Source organism: Gymnogyps californianus, chromosome 1, assembly GCF_018139145.2.
Source record: "Gymnogyps californianus isolate 813 chromosome 1, ASM1813914v2, whole genome shotgun sequence".
NCBI lineage: Eukaryota > Metazoa > Chordata > Aves > Accipitriformes > Cathartidae > Gymnogyps > Gymnogyps californianus.
The window spans coordinates 62,002,014-62,023,023 of NC_059471.1; positions in this window are offsets into that span (position 1 = coordinate 62,002,014).

Below are 21,010 nucleotides of genomic sequence, written 5' to 3' on the forward strand. Positions count from 1 at the left end.
AATGCATATTATACTTAGAAAACTTCGTGAGTAGGTGGAATTATTCTCACTAGCACCATAAACAGTAGCTATGGACCAGATCAGAGGGAATTTAGTCACAAAGGGATCTGGACAAGCTCTGCAGCAGCTCTGCAAAGAATTTTCCTAAAAGCTAAGCCTTCTATTACAAGTAACAGCTCTGAACATAATTCTGAAAAATCTAACAAATTATGAATCTTAGATGATTAAAAACAGTTTTCACAAAAGCCTATCTATTGAGCAATACCCTGAGCAGTACCCACGTGTTACTGGAAAAATCCCACCTCTAAAATTATTGGGCTTATAGCAGCATCCATGGATCTCGAACTTCAAAAATAGCTTCAGCTGCAATTGATAAAACTGCTTAATGACTCAGTTTCACATTTACCATCTTTCTGATTTTCCCAGAAAATATTTAACTATTCCACAAAGTGAAATTATTTAGAATCATAGAATCACAGAATATCTCTTGTTGGAAGGGACCCATAAGGATCATCGAGTTCAACTCCCTGCTCCTCGCAGGACTACCTAAAACTAAACCATATGACTAAGAGCGTCATCCAGATGCTCCTTGAACTCTGACAAGCTTGGTGCCAAGACCACTTCTCTGGGAAGCCTGTTCCAGTGACTGACCACACTCTCAGTGAAGAACTTTTTCCTAATGTCCAATCTGAACTCCCCCTGACGCAGCTTCATTCCATTTCCTTGTGTCCTGACACTGGTCACCAAAGAGAGGAGATCAGCAGCTCCCCCTCCCCTGCCCCCCTTGAGGAAGTTGTAGACTGTGATGAGGTCACACCTCAGCCTTCTCTTCTCCAAGATGAACAAACCAAGTGATCTCAGCCGCTCCTTGTAAGTCTTGCCCTCAAGGCCTTTCACCGTCTTGGTTGCCCTCCTCTGGACACACTCTAATAGTTTGATGTCCTTCTTATATTGAGGCGCCCAAAACTGCACACATTACTCAAGGTGGGGCTGCACTAGGGCAGTGTAGAGTGGGACAATCACCTCCCTTGACCGGCCAGCTATGCTGTGCTTGATGCACCCCAGGACATGGTTGGCCCTTTTGGCTGCCAGGGCACACTGTTGACTCATATTCAACTTGCCATTAACCCAAAACCCCAGATCTCCTTCTGTAGGAGCCATTCAGATTGTCCCATGTCAGCCAGAATATCCTATAATCTAGTTACTGAATGTGATGAAAACTGTATTAATTTAAAACAACAAACAGAACTCAACTCTTTCTTGCTATATTTGGATATTTACCTGTCTTGTGATATGCTAGTTAAGGTGCATAGAGTGAGTGCTTAGGAGAGCACTTTTCGTTCCATGAATATCTCCAGGTTGGAGCCCAGTAAGTAGACCTGAGCTGAGACTGCTGATGAAAAAGGTGTCAACAGGAGAAACAGGCAGAAGAATAGTTAACTGGAGGTTTTGAAGGGGTTTGCCCTTGAGCTAGCACGTACCTGTAAGCCTGTAAAAAGGTCATCACTTCAGACCCCTATATACATAAAGGGTTGTACTGACAGACAAACAGACATGCTTTTTGGATAGCTTTAGGGACTTAAAACACAGTTAAATGGCCAAATCATGCCTATCTAATTCTAATTCTATGAACCCCTTCCTTCCACAGAAGAAACCTGAAGGGTTTTTTTAATTATTCTGCTTCTCCCTTTATGATGCTATATATTCTGTTTAAGCATATTCATAACATTCCTTGTAAGAGACAGAAATAAACATACTTGTTTTAGAACTGCTTATGGACAGATTCTGAAGTCCTTCAGTTGCCAATTTTACCACTAAATACTATTTACAGCTTGCCAGGCAAAATTATGATAAAGTGATCACATTTTATTATACATTGCAATGTTGAATAATTTGCCTTGTGGAAAAGTGGGTAATATAATACTTTAAGTACTGGAACATAAAAGACATCAAAGAATTAAATTTGGCTCAGAATAATGTAAAATATTATATTCACTCTAAATTTCCATTTCCAGGATCAATGTTCAACGGAGCATCTTCAAAGGGATTCTCTAGTTTCCTTCCTTTCCCCAGTCCCTTCTTTTTATTTTCCTCTTGATATTAAAACAGTTCTCAGCTGAATCAGATCTTTCTGGTTAGTAGCCTGCTGTGCATTGTCTTGGGAGGATTTAGTTGGGTGCAGTAGAGCACATTCTTATGACCTACTTCTGAGTTTCAGATAATTTGCATGTTACCAGAGTGGGTGGTGCAGGACTATTCTCTATGTCCAGGTTCCCTGGTTCCAGATTTGCTGCAGTTGGAGCTAACTTGAATGTTTTCCACCATGATATATATACTTTTATCACATTTAACAGCTAAAGAAGAATGTGAGAGGAAAGGTGATTTGCTATAGTCAATGGGCAGAGTAGCTTGAGCTGGCTGAAAGTGAGTCACCACTAGTTTCAGGGCTCAAAGTCAGTTCATGCTCACTGCTTCAAACTTTGCTTTCTGGGAGGAAACAATTACAGGCCGAGCCTACAGCTCGTTTCCCCGCAGGCAATACACTGTTCTGCCTCACCGTCACAAATCTGGCCAGTACTAGGTCAGTCTACATTTTCCATTTTTAATCCTTGGTGTTATTTCTCCTTTTCTGATTTAACATTAGTGAAAAACAACAGCAACAACAACAACAAAAAACTCCCAGAAAACAGCCCTGAAAACAAAGAAACCAAAACATGATTCAAGTACTTGTAGACATGAAGAAATCATTGGTTTCCTTAGCAACTGAATGCAGTTCTATATTAAGAACAAGAAAGTAATTAACCCTCTAATGTGAGATAATGCTGGAAACACACGTTTAAGTCTGCATGAATTTTTGGCTATTGCTCTAGCATATTAAAATTTTAAATGATAAAGGCTAATCTCTGGTTAGCCATCCTATTAAAACATTAAAAAACCCTAAAAAAATGGGAAATTCCCTGGAACAGTGTTGTATGTCATGAATGGAAAATATCCAGATTGTAGGTTGTAATTGTTGGTCCTGACAGAAGCAGCTGTGTGGTCCTGTAATTTGATTACACTGTAAGATGGCTTTCTCTCCTCTTGTGCACGCAGCTATGATATGTCTTAATAGTTGTTTGGAGTGACATATTGTTATAGATTTTTTGTTTCAGTCTCTGCTAATAGTTTTTCCTCATCCTTCACTATGGAGTTAGGAGAATCTTGCGTTCAGATATGTATTTGAGTGTGAATATGCTCCCGTGCAATTAAAATCTTTACAATTAGGATTCAGAAATACATGCTTTGACAAATATAGCATGATTCAGTGGAATATTTAAACTTCCCACAAACTTTAAGAATCAGAAAAGTTTTACTGATTTCTCAGTTACTGCCTATCAAGTTGTAATGAATGTTTCACCATGTGGCTTGAACATCAAAGTACAGGATTTTGCAGACTTAGAGGTGGTTGTGGTGTAACCATCTGATTTCAGAATAATTCCTACTTATGTAGGTGTTTAAATGTGGTGCAAAATTTGAATCTTAGATACCATATTGCAAAATGTTAACTATGATTTATAGAAATGACTGCAGTATATACAAATCTCTTTAGAGGATCTCATTCTATTACACTGCAAGCATACAAATTAAGGCTTAGTGATTGCTAAATATTATTAGATAATGCTGAAATAATACAGGTTGATTTTAGTTCAGTTTTACTGGAAGAATGGTCATGTCTGACATCTAAAAACCAAAATTAAAAATTATTAGGGAGTTTGATCTGTGTATCATGTTAAAGAACTTTTTGCTTTCTTGTTCTTTATTTTTCTAATACTGTTGGCTAGAATACCAAACAAGGAAAACTAATCTACTTCAATAATATCTGTGTTACCCAGCTGACTTTTGTGGGATTTTCTCAGCATTAACAAAAGACAGGATTTCGCATTCTAGCCAAATGTCTTCATGGTGTGTCCTTATTTGCTTTACAGGAGTTTTATACCAAGAACACAGCTGGCCCCTGCTTCTTTCATGGTGCTGTGCCAAGGCTTATTAGAAGGGAAGTCAGACTCTGCTTCTGAAGCAATGATAGGAGGTATAGCATTTCAATGTACTCTTCACTGTGAGGACCTTTCAAAAAATTTTGGATCAGGCTGGTTCAAAGTCACTATGTACCCCTATTTCTAAACTGTATGTAACTGTCAAGATGTCTGAGATTATGTATTAGATACGGTCACACTTCTGCCCTGTCTGGCTGATCAGATCTTATCAAGGTGAGGCTATTCAATTTCTCTATTTTTCTCTATTTTTTTTTTCTTCTTTTTATTGTAAGAAAGAAATGCATTATAAGGGTACAGGCTATACACAATGTTTTGTAAACAGAAAAAATAAAATTCTGAACTTTTTCCTACATAGTCACAGACAGGATCATCTCTCCAAGTTTTATTCCTTTTATATAAGAAAAAATATATATAAAAAGTTTTGATGTAGGATTCTGACATGATACCTATTATTTATAGTTTTCACATGTTGTGTAATGTGTATGAATCTGCAATTGAGAATGTGTATGCACGTGTGGGTTTTTTTGTTTGTTTTCTTCTGGAAAATAATCTTTTAGCACTAATGAAAAACAATCCACTTTGGAACCTGTAACTTTTAAAACCTTTTCAGTCAGACTGAAATAAGTGTAAAAATCTCTTAGTTTTCAGTGAAAAACTTTTTAGTTATATTTTGTGAGAGTGCTGTACAAATATAACCATCTTAGGTGTATATACACAGTGATGCTTTAGGCACACTATCTGCTGGAACTGATCACAGGAAACCCAAATTTGAACATACAGTTTTCACCTGAGGAGGCTAAATCACTTGTTCTTTGGCCTAGAGCACTAATTTATAAACATGTATAGAGAAGCTAAGGAGTGGGGAGGAAGGAAAGGAAAGGAAAGGAAAGGAAAGGAAAGGAAAGGAAAGGAAAGGAAAGGAAAGGGAAAGGGAAAGGGAAAGGGAAAGGGAAAGGGAAAGGGAAAGGGAAAGGGAAAGGGAAAGGGAAAGGGAAAGGAAAGGAAAGGAAAGGAGAGGAGAGGAGGAGAGGAGAGGAGAGGAGAGGAGAGGAGAGGAGAGGAGAGGAGAGGAGAGGAGAGGAGAGGAGAGGAGAGGAGAGGAGAGGAGAGGAGAGGAGAGGAGAGGAGAGGAGAGGAGAGGAGAGGAGAGGAGAGGAAAGGAGAGGAAAGGAGAGGAAAGGAGAGGAAAGGAAAGGAAAGGAAAGGAAAGGAAAGGAAAGGAAAGGAAAGGAAAGGAAAGGAAAGGAAAGGAAAGGAAAGGAAAGGAAAGGAAAGGAAAGGAAAGGAAAGGAAAGGAAAGGAAAGGAAAGGAAAGGAAAGGAAAGGAAAGGAAAGGAGAGGAAAGGAGAGGAGAGGAAAAGAGAGGAAAGGAGAGGAGAGGAAAGGAGAGGAAAGGAGAGGAAAGGAGAGGAAAGGAGAGGAAAGGAGAGAAAGAAAGAAAAAAATGCAATTTCTCACACTTCTATTTGTCAACTTTATCTTGATCATTGTATAGTCTTATCTGTCTTTTATCAGTTGTTTTCTTTTATACAAATACCTCTTAAGGATGAAAATATTCACTGACTGTGTGCCATTATAGAGGATTGTGACTGTCATCAACCATCTGAATAACAGAAAGAACATCCAGTGGTAATCTTATCAACTCTTCTCCTCTAAGAGTAACTCTTCTCCTCCTCTGTAAGCAGTGCAGTCTGGAGTAGTTAGTGACTTTAAGACCATCAAAAATTCCGTTGAATGTGGTTTTCTTCTCTGTTGTCATTGGATGTCCCAGTAAACTGTGATTCATTTGTGGGGGATGAATGGACTGAGAGCAGCCCTGCGGAGAAGGACTTGGGGATACTGGTGGATGAAAAATTGGACATGAGCCAGCAATGTGTGCTTGCAGCCCAGAAAGCCAATCATATCCTGGGCTGCATAAAAGGAAGCATAACCAGCAGGTCGAGGGAGGTGATTCTCCCCCTCTACTCCTCCCTCATAAGACCCCACCTGAAGTCCTGTGTCCATCTCTGGGGTCTCCAGAAAGACATGGACCTCATAGACCAGGTCCAGAGGAGGGCCATTAAAATGACCAGAGGGTTGGAACACCTCCACTATGTAGAAAGTCTGAGAGAGCTGGGGTTGTTCAGCCTGGACAAGAGAAGACTCTGGGGAGACCTCATTGTAGCATTTCAATACTTAAAGGGGGCTTACAAGAAAGACAGAGAGAGACTTTTTACCAAACGTGTAGTGACAAAACAAGGGGCAATGGTTTTAAACTGAAAGAGGGTAGATTTGGATTGAATGTAAGGAGGAATTTTTTTACAATGAGGGTGGTGAGGCACTGGAACAGGTTGCCCAGAGAACTTGTGGATACCCCATCATTGGAAGTGTTCAAGGTCAGATTGGACATGGCTTTGGGCACCCTGATCTAGTGAAGGATGTCCCTGTCCATGGCAGGTGGCTTGGGCTAGATGATCTTTAAAGGTTCCTTCCAATCCAAACCACTCTATGATTCTATGACTCTCTGGTGACAGCAGACTCATAAATAACTGCTGTGAAAACATAAACTGTACTAACATCCATTTGGTTTGGTATCTAATGGAATTCCATATCTAGGATTTAATTCTCTTCATTTATTAGATGACAGACCAACATTTTTCACAGAAGTCCTTTCAAGACTTATGTTGAAGTTCATCCCAGGACCCTTCCTGGCTCCCTGTGCATGACGTCATTTTAGTTGCTTACAGCCAGTTGCTCTGCCTGACCACTGCTATTACAAAATCTCCACAGTGGGCACCATCATTCTTGTCTCTCATTTTTCTCAGCTGCTGGAACCATCCCACATCACACTGCTCTTCTCAGAGACGCAGTTCTTTCTCAGCTCCGTCCTCTGTACTTCCTAAAGTTTATTTCCAGCTCTAGAGTTGAAGAAAGGGTGAAAGCAGAGACCATCATGTAATGATTAACAGAGGGACATCTACCATAGGACTGCTTTCTGTGAGGCTGAACTCAGACTCTCAGATCTCCTTCTGATTGTAAGGATATAGATTGCTTGGATCACAACAAAGAAGGAGGTGAGAAAATAAATATTTAGCTGTTTGTGTCCATGAAAACCAAATACAAACAATCATTTTCAAGTGTAAAGTTAAAGTCTTAATGAAACAAATAATTTACAATATCTTCCTAAAAAAAAAATCATGACATGCTATCTAAAGGTACTTGATTTTTTTTTTTTCATATGTGTATCTATATGGTGCTTCTGTGTGTGTGGAGAGCAGGAGGTCATTAATTCCCAAATAAACCCTGATAGATGGGGAATAGATGGCTTCTTTAGCTGTAGTGAAAGATCAGTATCTTTCACTGAAACATCAGCTGTAGTCAGATTTTAGATTTCAGGACATAACAAAATTAAATGCATTTGATGAGAATGGATTTGACGCTGTAGAGAGGAAATAGGCTGAAAACTTAACTGAATTCAGATATGGATAGGTAGACAGTAAGAAAGATTATACGATTTTACTGACAAATAAAGACAGTATAATTTCAGTGTCTGGGATTGACACAATAGATCCGCTGCAGTAACTTGCATCAATCACTTGATGTTTACAGTGGAGGGATATATAGGTTCTTAAAATGTCTTCAAAATGTATCAGAACATATCAGAAGTTTCCTGAACGGAAGACAATGAAGTAAGATGAGTATTTGAAATGCATGCTACATGTATAATTTCCTGTTTTCTTTCTTTGACATAGGTTTATGTCCAAATCTGAACTTTTTGGCTTATATTTGTGATGATTTGGGAGTTACATTTATATTCAAATTCTAATTTTGATCCAGTCATGATGTATTTGCTGATGATACTAAACTGGGAGGTGCTGCTGACTCTCTTGAGGGACAGGAGGCCTTGCAGAGGGATCTACATAGATTGGAGCATTGGGTGATCATCAGTGGCATGAAATTTAACCAGTCCAAGTGCCGGATTCTGCGCCTGGGATGGAGTAATGCCGGGCACAAGTATGGATTGGGAGAGGAGCGGCTGGAGAGCAGCCCTGCAGAAAGGCATCTGGGGGTGCTGGTCGGCAGCAGGCTCAGTATGAGTCAGCTGTGTGCCCTGGAAGCCAAGAGGGCAAACCACATCCTGGGGTGCATCAAACACAGCATAACCAGCCAGTCAAAAGAGGTGATGATTCTGCTGTATTCAGCATTGGTGGGGCCTCACCTTGAGTACTGTGTGCAGTTCTGGGCCAGACAATTTTAGAAAGATGTTAAGGTCCCTGAATGCATCCAGAGGAGGGCAAGAAAGCTGGTGAAAGGGCTGGAAGGAATGTCCTGTGAGGAGTGACTAAGGACTCTGGGCTTGTCTACTTCAGAGAAAAGGAGGCTGAGGGGTGACCTTATTGCTCTCTACAGCTTCCTGAGGAGGGGAAGTGGAGAGGGAGGTGCTGATCTCCGGTATCCAGTGACAGGACACATGGGAATGGTTCAAAGCTGCACCAGGGGAAGTTCAGGCTAGATAGGAGGAAACATTTCTTTACCGAGAAGGTGATCAAACACTAGAACAGGCTTCCTAGAGAGGTGGTCGATGCTGCATGCCTGTCAGTGTTTAAGAGGCATTTGGACAATGCCCTTAATAACATGCTTTAACTTTTGGTCAGCCCTGAAGTGGTCAGGCAGTTGGACTAGATGATCGTTGTAGGTCCCTTCCAACTGAAAACAGTCTGTTCTATTCTATTCTATTCTATTCTACTTTCAAATCTACCTTCATTATGATCTGTACCAAAACATATGGTATTCCGGTACCATTCCTCACAGGATTTTGGATCATATGTATCAGACATTTAATTGGAAAACCTTTAATGGTGTGTCACTTTGTGGGGGAGAGTGTGCAACAGCAAATGGCAAGGAATTTATAAGCTTCATAGATTGGAAGATTGGTTTTGAGTGAGTAACATAGGGGACCTGTACTTGGAGGGGTGCTATGTAAGCATAGGTGAGCCCTTTGGTTTCTGTGAAGCTATGGTTAGTTCACAGGCAATCAATTATTGGGAGACACAGCCCCAATTATTGGGAGCCAAAGCTATAACAAGCCTAATTTTTTAAAAGAAACATAATTTGGTTTATGTTCTTATGTTTTAAAAGAAATTTTCCTTGTATGTTGGCTCTCAACTAAAATGTTATTGTCCAAGTATTTGCTAGTACAGTGCCAAGATATCTTATTCCAAATGTGATATGACAGAAATCTCACAAACAGTAAAAGCGGTAAATGACAAGTTTAAAAGTGTACCGACTGCACCTGCCTTATAAGTAAAAATAGACCTTTTTACCTGCCCCAACTAAGCAACACAATCAGAACAAAAAATTGACACTATTAGAAAGCTATCAAAATCATGTGGCACTCACTGCATGACACTTTAATGTTATTGAAACTCTAATATCAATTCTTATCAGTGTATCCATAGGTCATTATTTCAGTGCAGTTTCTTGCCACATACATGTTAAAATTGTAAATCTGTTTGAAGTGTTTCTAATGAAACACTTTTCAGTGATAATATTAAATATATTCAATAATTCAATAATGAAATATTTTAATACAGTGTCAAACTGTTGTTTAGATGAAGAAATTTATATTTACTATACTTCTTTAACCAAATGTTTTGGTTTTTTTTTTTAAAGTTGATTTTCTGAGACAATTTGAGGTTATCCAGTAATGTAGAAAATACAAGAATGTCAAAGGTAGGTAAAACAAAACAAGACAAACCTATCACAAGACAATGAAAATCACATTATAGTGAAGAACATGATATTACAGTCAACACAACCGCACTTGTTTATATGAAAGTTAAACATTCTTAGTAGTACTTCATGAAATTTTAAACCATTGAACAACTTTCCTTCTCAAAATCCATCAAAAAAGAGAAAGCCAAAAAAAAAAAAACCTAGGAAGAAAGAAAACATATTCACCTCAACTGAAACTGATAAACAGTCTACATGTAAACTGAACACTGAAAAAAACAGAATTAATATTTGACTTCTAGTGCATGACCACTGAGGGTCATTAAAAGTTTATCCTTTAACAGCTGGTAATAAGCTGACAAAAAAGTTTGAAGCCTTATGTCTGACACAACAAAAAAACCCCTTTTTTCTTTTTTTTTCTTTTATTCCTTCTGACATAAACATTGTCTCCTACCTGTTCAAATCTTTTGACAGTACTATTTAAAATAGCAAAAGGAAGTGATTCTGTCTTTCTTCAGAAAGTGATACATCCTTTCCACCTTGCCAGTCCAAACTTATCATGCTATCTTCTTGCCAGCTGTTTATGGGAGATTAAGTGCCATCCTGTTTAGGACTATCTCATAAAAATTGTCATAAAGGTACTGGTGATAATGGATTATCAATACCATTATCCTCTCCTCAAGAGTATATTAAGTATATAGATTAAGCCATCCATTCTTCAGAGTTTCCAGAGCTGGATGCAGGACTCCAGGTGCGGTCGCACGAGAGCAGACTAGAGGGGAAGAATCACCTCCCTCGACCTGCTGGCCATGCTTGCTTTTATGCAGCCCAGGATATGATTGGCTTTCTGGGCTGTAAGAACAAATTGCTGAGTCATGTCCAATTTTTCATCTACCAGTATCCCCAAGTCCTTCTCCGCAGGGCTGCTCTCAATCTATTCAGCCTGCTCTCTGTATAGATATTGGGGATTGCCCCTACCCAGGTGCAGGCCTTGTTGAACTTCATGAGGTTCATGCAAGCTTGCTCCTCAAGCCTGTCAAGATCCCTCTTGATGGCATCTCTTCCCACTAGCAAATCAACTGCACCACGCAGCTTGGTGTCATCTGCAAACTTGCTGAGGGTGCACTCAGTCTCACTGTTCATGTAATTGATGAAGATATTAAATAGTATTGGTCCCAGTACAGACCCTTGAGGGACACTACTTGTTACTGTTTTCCACCTGGATATTGAGCGATTAACTGTAACTCTTTGGATGTTACCATCCAGCCAATTCCTTATCCATCTAACAGTCCATCCATCAAACCCCTATCTCTCCAATTTAGCAGCAAGAATGTTGTAGGGGACCATATCAAAGGTGTTGCATATCAACGTCCAGGTAGCTGACATCCATAGCTTTTCCCTTGTTCGCTGATGCAGTCACTCCATTGTAGAATGCCACTAGATTAGTCAGGCACGCTATACCCTTGGTGAAGCCATGTTGGCTGTCTCTAATCACTTCCCTGCCTTCCTTATGGTTCAATATACCTTCCAGGAGGATCTGTTCCATGTTCTTACTGGGCACAGAGGTGAGGATGACTGGTCGGTAGTTCCCAAGGTCCTCCTTTTTACCCTTTTTAAATATGGGTGGGATATTCCCTTTTCTCCAGTCACTGGGGACTTTGCTTGACTTCCATGACTTTTCAAATATGATGGAAAGCGGATTGGCGACTACATCAGCCAATTTCCTCTGGACCCTGGCATGCATCGTGTTGGGTCCCATGGACTTATGTATGTTCAGGTTCCTCAGGTGGTCTCAAACCTGATCTTCTCCTATGATGGGAGGGACTTCATTCCTCTACTCACTGTCATGAGTTTCAGGTGCTTGAGAGATGTGGGAAAAGAAATTACCATTGAAAACTGAGGCAAATATTTTCATTAATGATCTGGATGATGGGGTAGAGTGTACCCTCAGCAAATTTGTTGATGATACAAAACTGGGAGGAGTGGCTGATATGCCAGCGGGTTGTGCTGTCATTCAGAGGGATCTTAAAAGGCTGGAGAAATGGGCTGAAAAGAACCCCTTGAAGTTCAACAAGAAGTGCAAAGTTCTGCACCTGCGGAGGAACAACCCCAGATACTAGTATATGCCTGGGGCCACACAGCTGGAAATCAGCTTTGCAGAAAAGACTCTGGGGTTCCTGATGGACAACAAGTTGAACATGAGCCAGTGGTGTACCTTTGTGGAAAAGAAGGCCAATGACATCCTGGGCTGCATTAGGAGGAGTGTTGCCAGCAGATCGAGAGAGGTCCTTCCCCTCTTCTCAGCAGTGGTGAAGCCACACCTAAAGTATTGTGTCCAGTTCTGAGCTCTCTGGTACAAGAGAGACATGGACATACTGGAGAGAGTCCAGCAAAGGGACACGAAGATGATGAAGGGACTGGAGCATGTCTCCTATGAAAAAAGGCTGAGAGAGCTGGGACTGTTCAGTCTGGAGAAGAGAAGGCTCAGGGGGATCTTGTTAAAGTATATAAATACCTGAAGGGAAGGGTGCAAAGAGGACGAAGTCAGGCTCTTTTCAGTGGTGCCCAGTGACAGGACCAGAGGCAATGGGCACAAACTGAAACACAGGAGGTTCTGTCTGAACATCAGGAAACACTTTTACTGTGAGGGTGACTGAGCACTGGTACAGATTGCTCAGGGACGTTGTGCAGTCTCCATCCTTAGAGGTACTCAAAAACTGCCTGGACATGGTCCTGGCCAACTGGCTCTAGGTATCCCTACTTGAACAGAGGGGGTTAGACCTGATGACCTTCAGAGGTCCCTTCCAACCTCAGCCATTCTGTGATTCTATGAGGTTATACCTTACAGTCTCAGTTACGCTTAGCTGGGGGCGGGGGGGGGGCGGCGGGGGAGGAGGAAGGATAGATACTTCAAGCTTTCCATAGTGTATCTGAACAAGTAGGTCTAGACACAACCAAAAAACCTTGAAAGGGTTGATACTTTAAAAAGGAATGGCTGCTTTTCTCTCCTATCAAGATTCTCCTTCTCCAGAGATTACCTTCACAACCAGACCTATCAAGTTGAAAATACCTGTAAATGTCACAGTAAAAACATCCATTCCCTTTCAATGTTAGATTTTTAATAATTTTTCTATATGTTACTTAAAGGACTGGCAAGGCAGATCAGATTACCTGCTTTGTGCTTTCCTTTCTTTTGTACTGTTGTTTTACAAGTTTTGTCTGCATTGCTAGACTGCTCTGTCCTAGAATTTTATAGGCTTTTATTAAGTGACTAAATAGTTTGGGTTTTTTTCTACTTGTCTAACACTATCACCACTCTAAGGAAAATCATACAACAGCAGGTGAAGATGCTGTATAAAAGAGCACAGCATGAATAAAGCATCTCACACTGCTCCAGCTTCACATCTTTCATTACTGTTTATAATAAGCTAAAGGATAGACTTTGGGAGGTCAGACACACATTGATTTGTTCTCATGATTGTGATAGTATGTTGGCTAGTGTGTGATCTTTGTTAAACAGAAAGATACGAAATGCAGCTCACCTTAGAAAATCGCTGTGGGTAGTTGAAGAAAGATGTACTTTCAGAATTATAGGAAGTGCGCTCATAGATCATGTAGTCAGGTGGCTGTGCACATATTTGCAGAAGTATTCATACAACAAGTCTATTGCTTCATCTCAAGGCCTTTTTTATTAAGCTGAGCACTGTGTTGCATAGCCTGTTACGATGAAGTAAGTGTGTGCAGGAATGTGCACATTAGAGTGGAAGACTTACTGAAAACTCAATCTTTTCACTCATAACTGAACCCCCTTAGAATTTGCATGGAGCTGCAAAGGTTCAAGTAAGGAGAGCAATTTGATATTTATTTCATAGGAATGAGAGATACTTAAGTAGCACTATGCATTCTCATTGATAAAATTGTAGTTTGAATGAGCAAGTTTTGACTCTGTGCAAAATATACCCTTTTTTTTTTATCCCTCAAAGTGCATGCTGGGAGAAAAGCAGTATCATGGGGCGCCCCATCATGGGTCACAGGGTATAGTCTCTTTTAAGTAACAGGAAGGTGGAACTTAACACATCTCACCTCTACACCTGTTCACATCTAAAGCCACACATTTTTCCTTGCCAAGTTCTTCATCTCCCATGTCAAAGAATCAGATCACACTTCATTATGTGTGCTTCTTCATCATTGATTCTTATCTGCCGTGATTTCTAACAGTGATCACAGTTACGATTTTGGACTGTCTTCCTGATGGGACCTCACAAGTCTGCCTATGTTAGCAAATTAGAACGGTTCTTTTTGGGACGATTTTACCTCATGTCTGTAGTTAGTCGTATGGTATGCACTGAGGTGATCACTGGTGTGCTCAAGGCTGTTCCTCTTCAACTAGTATCAAACATAAGTCACATACCAAAACTCCAGGTAGAGCACCCTAGGGCAAATGGGATGCACATCCCTCCAGCAGGTAGTGTTCTACACATGTACAGGACTTTTTTAGCAATGGCAAGGAGACCTGGAACAGTTGGAAAAAAAAATCTTTTTCTTAACACCTAATAGGTATGTGGTAGGTGCCTCACATCAGGGAGGAGCCAGAGCAGGGCTGCTCCACAAAAGGTGACAAGCTGGGGCTTGAAACAAGCTGACCCTTGCTCAAGTAGGGCAGCAACCCCACCCTGGCAGTGTGCAGTCCCGTAGCACCTGCACAGGGGGAGCAGTGTCAGGGTGGTGACGGTGATGGTAACGGGTCCCACCACAGGCCCACAACCAGCAGGCAAAGGCAAGGGGAGGGATCAGGTCCCAGGTCATGCTGGGTTGTCCAGCCAAGTCAGGAGGAGCAGGGGATGAGGCTGGGTGCTGACCTGCTGTCGTGGTTTAGGCCCAGCCGGCAACAAAGCACCACAAAGCCGCTTGCTCACTCCTCACCGCTGTCAGGATGGGGAGGAGAAAATACAACGAAAGGCCTGTGAGTTGAGACAAGAACAGGGAGCAATCACTCACCAATTATGGTCACAGGCAAAACAGACTCAATTTGGGGGAAAAATAAACCAATTTAATTTGTTAACCAAATCAGAGTAGGATGATGAGAAATAGAACCATATCTTAGACACAAACCTTCCCCCACCCCTCCCTTCTTCCTGGGCTCAGCTTTGTTCCCGATTCCTCTACCTCCTCCCCCACAGCGGTGCAGGGGCCCTGGAATGGGGCTTGCGGTCAGTTCATCCCACATTGTCTCTGCTGCTCCTTCCTCCTCCAGGGGAGGACTCCTCACACTCTTCCCCTGCTCCAGCATGGGGTCCCTCTCACAGGGGTCAGCCCTCCATGAGCTTCTCCAACTCAAGTCCTTTCCACACACTGCAGTCCTCCACAAACTGCTCCAGCCGCTACACAAACCCCCGCCACACAAACCCAACACACCTGCCTACAGTGTGGCTCAGACCTTGACTGGGTGCCCTAGGCTGAAGTGCAATAGTGTTCCTGAGCCATGGGAAGGGGTCCCAGGTGAGGCTGGGCAGGGTCATCGGGGCTTGTGGGTGTACTCAGGGCCCTATACCTAGTACTCACAATTGGCATGAAGCTCATTCCTGATAAACATGTGATGTGGTTGTAGGGTCCTAGAGCCATAATGGAACATGGCAAATCACACCCCAGTCCCCCTCTCTTTGTGCCACCCAGGTCACTAAAGACACATCCATATGCTGTAGCAGGAACCATTGTAGGACCAATGATTTATTTTCTACAAGCCATACAAAGACCTAAAAAGCCTGGGAAAGAGTTAGAGTTTATTATGAACCTATGATAAATTTGAACTAATAACTTTGAGAAAAACTCAACTACTATTCCCTTAAGCCACCAAATATTTTATGTAGTCTTATAAGGATTCTTAGAGTATTATGTTAGATTAAGAGCAAGGTAAACAAGAGTTTTAAATGAGCTTATTTTAAAAAAAATATTCCATTTTTATTACCTCTGTCATCTCTCTGGAAATGTAGAAAATTATAACTATAAAACAAGTATATAGTAGAAAAAGTTTACTTTTTTTAACTTAGTTGTTTTGTTTTGTTTTCCTTTGTTTTGCTTTGTTTTGTACAGCCAACTAGTGAGACACTAGTGACAAAATTGATGGTTACTGACACTCTAATTTCAATGTTACTACATGAGTAAGAGCAATGGCCTTTTATGTATTCAAAGGTTGCAGTGTCTACCTGTAGCTCTGTGGCAATAAGTTAGACATGTAGGGTAAGCTCTAATTCAGGCACAATTCCAGCTAATGTAACAAGCCTTGCTTTCACTGTCCAGTATTTTCTTGAACAATTTCCTTCGACATTAAATGACATTCCTTATTTCTTCACCACAGATGAGTTTCATTTTAAAAAGTAAGGAGAAATTAGATCTGTTTTGCATCTCTCTCTCTGCCTCTGATATTAATTTATTTGATATTTCCTACTTCCTTACATACTCTTTTGTGGGTGAGAAGTAGCTCGTTTAAGGATATTATGATAAAGGAGCCCAGAAACCTAAGCTTGTGGGGAGAAGGTAGAACTTGCTGTCGTGAGAACACACAGACAAAGCAGCATCTTGTGACTAATTTTGTTAATGGGACTTCCACAGTCTTCATAGAAAACTGAAAGCATTCCAGAGATCATAGACACATGGACTCAGCAGCACTGGAAGTTTGTGATTTATTTTTTAACCCCCAGGTAAATGGCATTATCATGATGGCTATGATAATTTCAGTGAGATCATTTACATGCTATCTTCTTGTTTGTCATCTGTCACCTGAAATATAGGCAATACAATGCATAATAGCACTGTCTAGGAGTCTCAAACCCAGAATGGACAAAGCTATCAAAGTACTCTGTGTTTTATATGGTTCATAATCTGCAGGTACCTGTCCACTATGGGTGTTTGCAGGAGGAATATTCATTTCAGAGGACTATTCATTTCAGAGGACCTTCAAAGAGGTTGGGTGTGGTGCCAGAGGATGTATCTGATATAAATAAAAGAACTTATTCAATAAAAACCTACATCGCTCGCCTTTATGCTTTACTGTTGTCAGGTATAGAACCTTTTGTTGGTTATCACATGCAGACAAACGATATTGTCTCACCTAGAAAGGCTGTTGGCAAGGCATAAATTCTGAAAGCTAACTCACACCGAAGAGAAGTCCAGGAACACTGAAGAAGAAAAGAGAGAAAGAGAACACTTTCAAATGAAGGTCAAATCCTTCTTACAGGTCAAATCCTTTTTACATGTGCATAGTATGTATAGTGAAATCATGGTACCTGAGGAAGGACAGGGCTTTCTCAACAAGAATAGCTGAGATTAGGTACAGTCATGTTTCACAGCACTGGGGGAGAAGCCACTCTTGCTTTTTGGGGCCATCTGGAACTTCTCAAAACCCATTCAGATTAAATGAATGCAGAAGCCTTCTTCAGGCTGTGGCTTTGGGGCAGATTCTTCAGAGGAAAACAGACAATGTAGCTATAAATCATATTGTGGTTTAGCACTTAAAAGCACCTGAGAAATCAAAAGTACTTCAACAGGTATGCTTAGACCAACAATAAGCAAAGCAGGCCACTGTCACCTCTCTCCCAGTTTGAAAGCTACTGTAGAAATTGTATGGAAGGTGGTATTGCGTAGCTACAAGGTTCATACTTCTTCTCCACAGGGTCAGAATAGTCTCACAATGCTTAAATTTTTACAGATTTGCGGAGTGAATGACTGTGGGCATAATTCACCCCATAACTCTTGAATTGCTGAGTACTTACTGGTAAAGAGTCCACCCAAAGCTTTGCAAGTGATCTATGTCTGTTTACCCGTTACCTAGTACTCCAGAGATGGATCCATCCTATAGTGGATTTGCTGGAGGATTTAGGGGAAGGAAGAAGGACACAAAGACAATTTGACTTTGTCTCTTGCTTGCTGGTTAGCTCACAGACAGAATTTCAGCTAGTATTTGAATAATAATCCTGGGCAGTTAAAATCCTAAGGTCCCCAAAGAAAGTGCTTAAGAGACAAGAGCACAGAAATGCTCTTACTGCACTGTCAAAGAACAGAGCAGTAGAGGGTTCCTCCTGATTTTCTGAAAAGATATTACCAATTTAAATACATTGCATCTAGAAATTTCCTGAGATATGGGTCATCTACCCGGAGTCTTCAACTGTATCATTGCCTTTTATGTATAACTCAAGTCTTGGCATATTTACACAGACCAATTTCCTAGCATAATTCTGCTAAAGCTAACAGAGTTAAATCAATAAGAAACATGACATCTCCTTTGTATTATGCATTTATTGATAGAATCATAGATCTGTATTACTTATTCACTTGGAGTAGTAGGTCTGCGTTATAACACACTTGTTTGGAAATATACTTCAAAAGAAGTAAAGATATTAACTATTTTTTAAAAGTGATTTGCAATAGTGGAGCACTGCAGAAATAAACACTTTTTGGAGGAAATTTTAGCATAATTTAACAGTATTTTCAGCAAATGCATCTTGCCATTACAGTTTTGGTATACCTGAAAAGCAGCACTGTGACAGTTTAATGCAAAAGCAATTATACTCTATGCTAGAAGTACTAAAAGTGTTCTCCAGTGGAGGAGGAAATAGTAAAAATCCCAGCATTTTAATAAATTTACTGCATTTTTTCCTTAGATCTTCAATATCACCTGTCAAAAAAGCACAAGAACCAACCGTATGATTTGATTGTTTGTAAAATGTATGACTTTCATGTATAACTTTAGCTTGTAAACCCCTGATTTCTTTTCTTACAGCAATGCAGACTCCAAAGGTAATTTGAAGCCTGTAACAATAGATTTGGTTTTAGTTACTTGTCTCTCATGGACCTTTTTAAAAGCACCCTACAGACTCTGAAGACAGCCTGTACAGTAACAGGCTTTCTGCACTCACAGGCCAGTTCTCATGCCTCCCCGTTTCCTTCACTTCTTTTCACTCGTCATTCTACAAAGTTTATTCTATGTGGTTCCAAAGCACTCATTGTCTGATTTCCAAATCCCAGCTATTACCATGCTAATTCTCTGTAGTCCAGCACTTAAACATCAAAAATGTGTTTAAGCAACCTTAGAAGACCAAGCTCTACTTCATTTTTATGTAGACACAATTGGTTAAACTTTTAGTAACAAAAATTGAGAGAGGAAATTCAAAGCGCCATTAAGCACATGAACATCAGCGATTTTACCTGAATGCAAAATGCATTCTGTAATTTTTTTTTTCCCATTCTTCAGCTTACCCACTCACAGTAATTAGATACTGCCTTTTCACTTCTGAAGTTTCAGTGGCACTATGTTTTTAGCACAGGTATTAAAAACCACAAGTTTTTTTAAATTAATTTATTGTTTTTCTTCCTCTTTCTCTGCCAATTTAATCTCTGTTCTCTCATTGCTAAAGGAGTATCTGGAAGCTGAGAGTCATGATCAAGCAGAGATGTAACAATCCCAGTTATACTAACAGCCTTCTGAGGCTGAAATTGCTTTAGCAGAATATCTGGGTTACTTTAACATATTTCTCTACTTTCACTGTGGCTTTCCATAAGACAAAGCTTCAAGATAAGTGAATTACACTAATTACTACACATTGGAATATTGGAATGCTATTTTCAACCACCATCCCAGTCTACTGTAAAACGACCACCATTAAGAAAAGATGGAAACAATATTTAGATTGCATAATAGAGTCATTTATATGGCAGCTCTCTCTTTTTCCTTCATGATTGTCAGATTTATTTACAGATATAAAAAAACCCTGAATTGCGTGTGTGTTAGGGGTGGTGTTCTAACACAGCCCAACAAGATTCCTGTTATTGCTCATCCTGTAATAGACAAGAAATCACAGCAGCTATTGCCTTAATACCTACATAGTCCTCATCTCCAGGTGTTTTTCAAATATGATACGTGAATTCTAAGCTCTAATATTGTAAATTGAAATCAAATAGTTCAGTTAAGTTCATGCATAGGTATTTCAAAACAGGGCAAAAGAACAGCAGCAAATATTTCAGTGTATTCAATTGCACTTTTTTTTTAACGAATATTTAAATTTATTTTTTTGTAGCATTCATCATTTATCTTGCAATTTTGTTATCATTACTCTGTTGTGAACTCACAGGTATTTGACGTATCACAAAAGCATTCTTCTTTGAAAATTCTTTTTTGTTTCATGAAATTACTTTCATCATTGTCTTCACAAACTAATTAAAAGTTTCAGACGTCATGTGAAATATTTGGAAGCTTAGGCATTGTACTATTTGACTGCTTTGCTCAGACATCACATGAAATACCTAACTGATTTGGCCGTTACATGAAATCAGTAGCATTACTCTTACAGTCATGTTTGTAATATTCATTTCCAATATTGCCATAACAAATAGAATCTTCTATAAGGAATAGTGTCCCAGCAATTTCTTACTAATCAGGATATAAGTAGGTACATGTAAATGTTACAAAACAATTTTTTTCTCATATTGCCTCTTAGTTCATCTCAATTAATTGTTATAAGGTTGGAAAAAACCCTTTGCTGTCTTCCTTTTTGGGCACTTCCTTCCACAAGGAATTTCTTTGATAAAATTTCCCCATCTTAAAATCTTGTTCCGTTTTGGTCATTTGTTTCATGTACTTTGATAGAGAGTAATGACCAAACTTCACTTTCAGTATTTCTCTGAGTAGAAGGTAGTGTTGAACAATTTGTTAAATCCTATTACCATTTAATTTCCAGCTGGAACAAGTTGTACTTCTTCTGAACAATCTCTGTGGGTGCTCAAAGAATAGTATCTAGATATTATATTATGAATATGAACTGGTAATTATTCATATCAATTGAGATATTCATCTGTGCTATGTAAATTTTGTACTATGTAAGTTTTAATCTTGAACTTCTACATGAATATATGAACATTATGAATAAGCAAAAAATTGATTCTGAGAAGAACATAAACTTTGTAGGTAAACTCCTCTCCTCAGGACTTGTCATTTAGAAGTAAAAAATGTGAAAGTTAAAAGTAATATGGTGTGTCTCATGTTCATTAGCTTGAATATGGGAAGGCAAAACATCTTTAAGTGTCAAGGACCAAACACTCTGGTACAGAGGAAGATTTAACTCATTGAAAGTAAATCAACACCATTCAGGGAAAGACCAATTGCTTGAGAAGAAATCATACAGATTATACATTTACAACTGTAAATGGTAAGACTTTTAAGCAATTTAAGTTTTCCTGAATGTCTTTGGATGTGGAGCAATGGGTGGACTTCA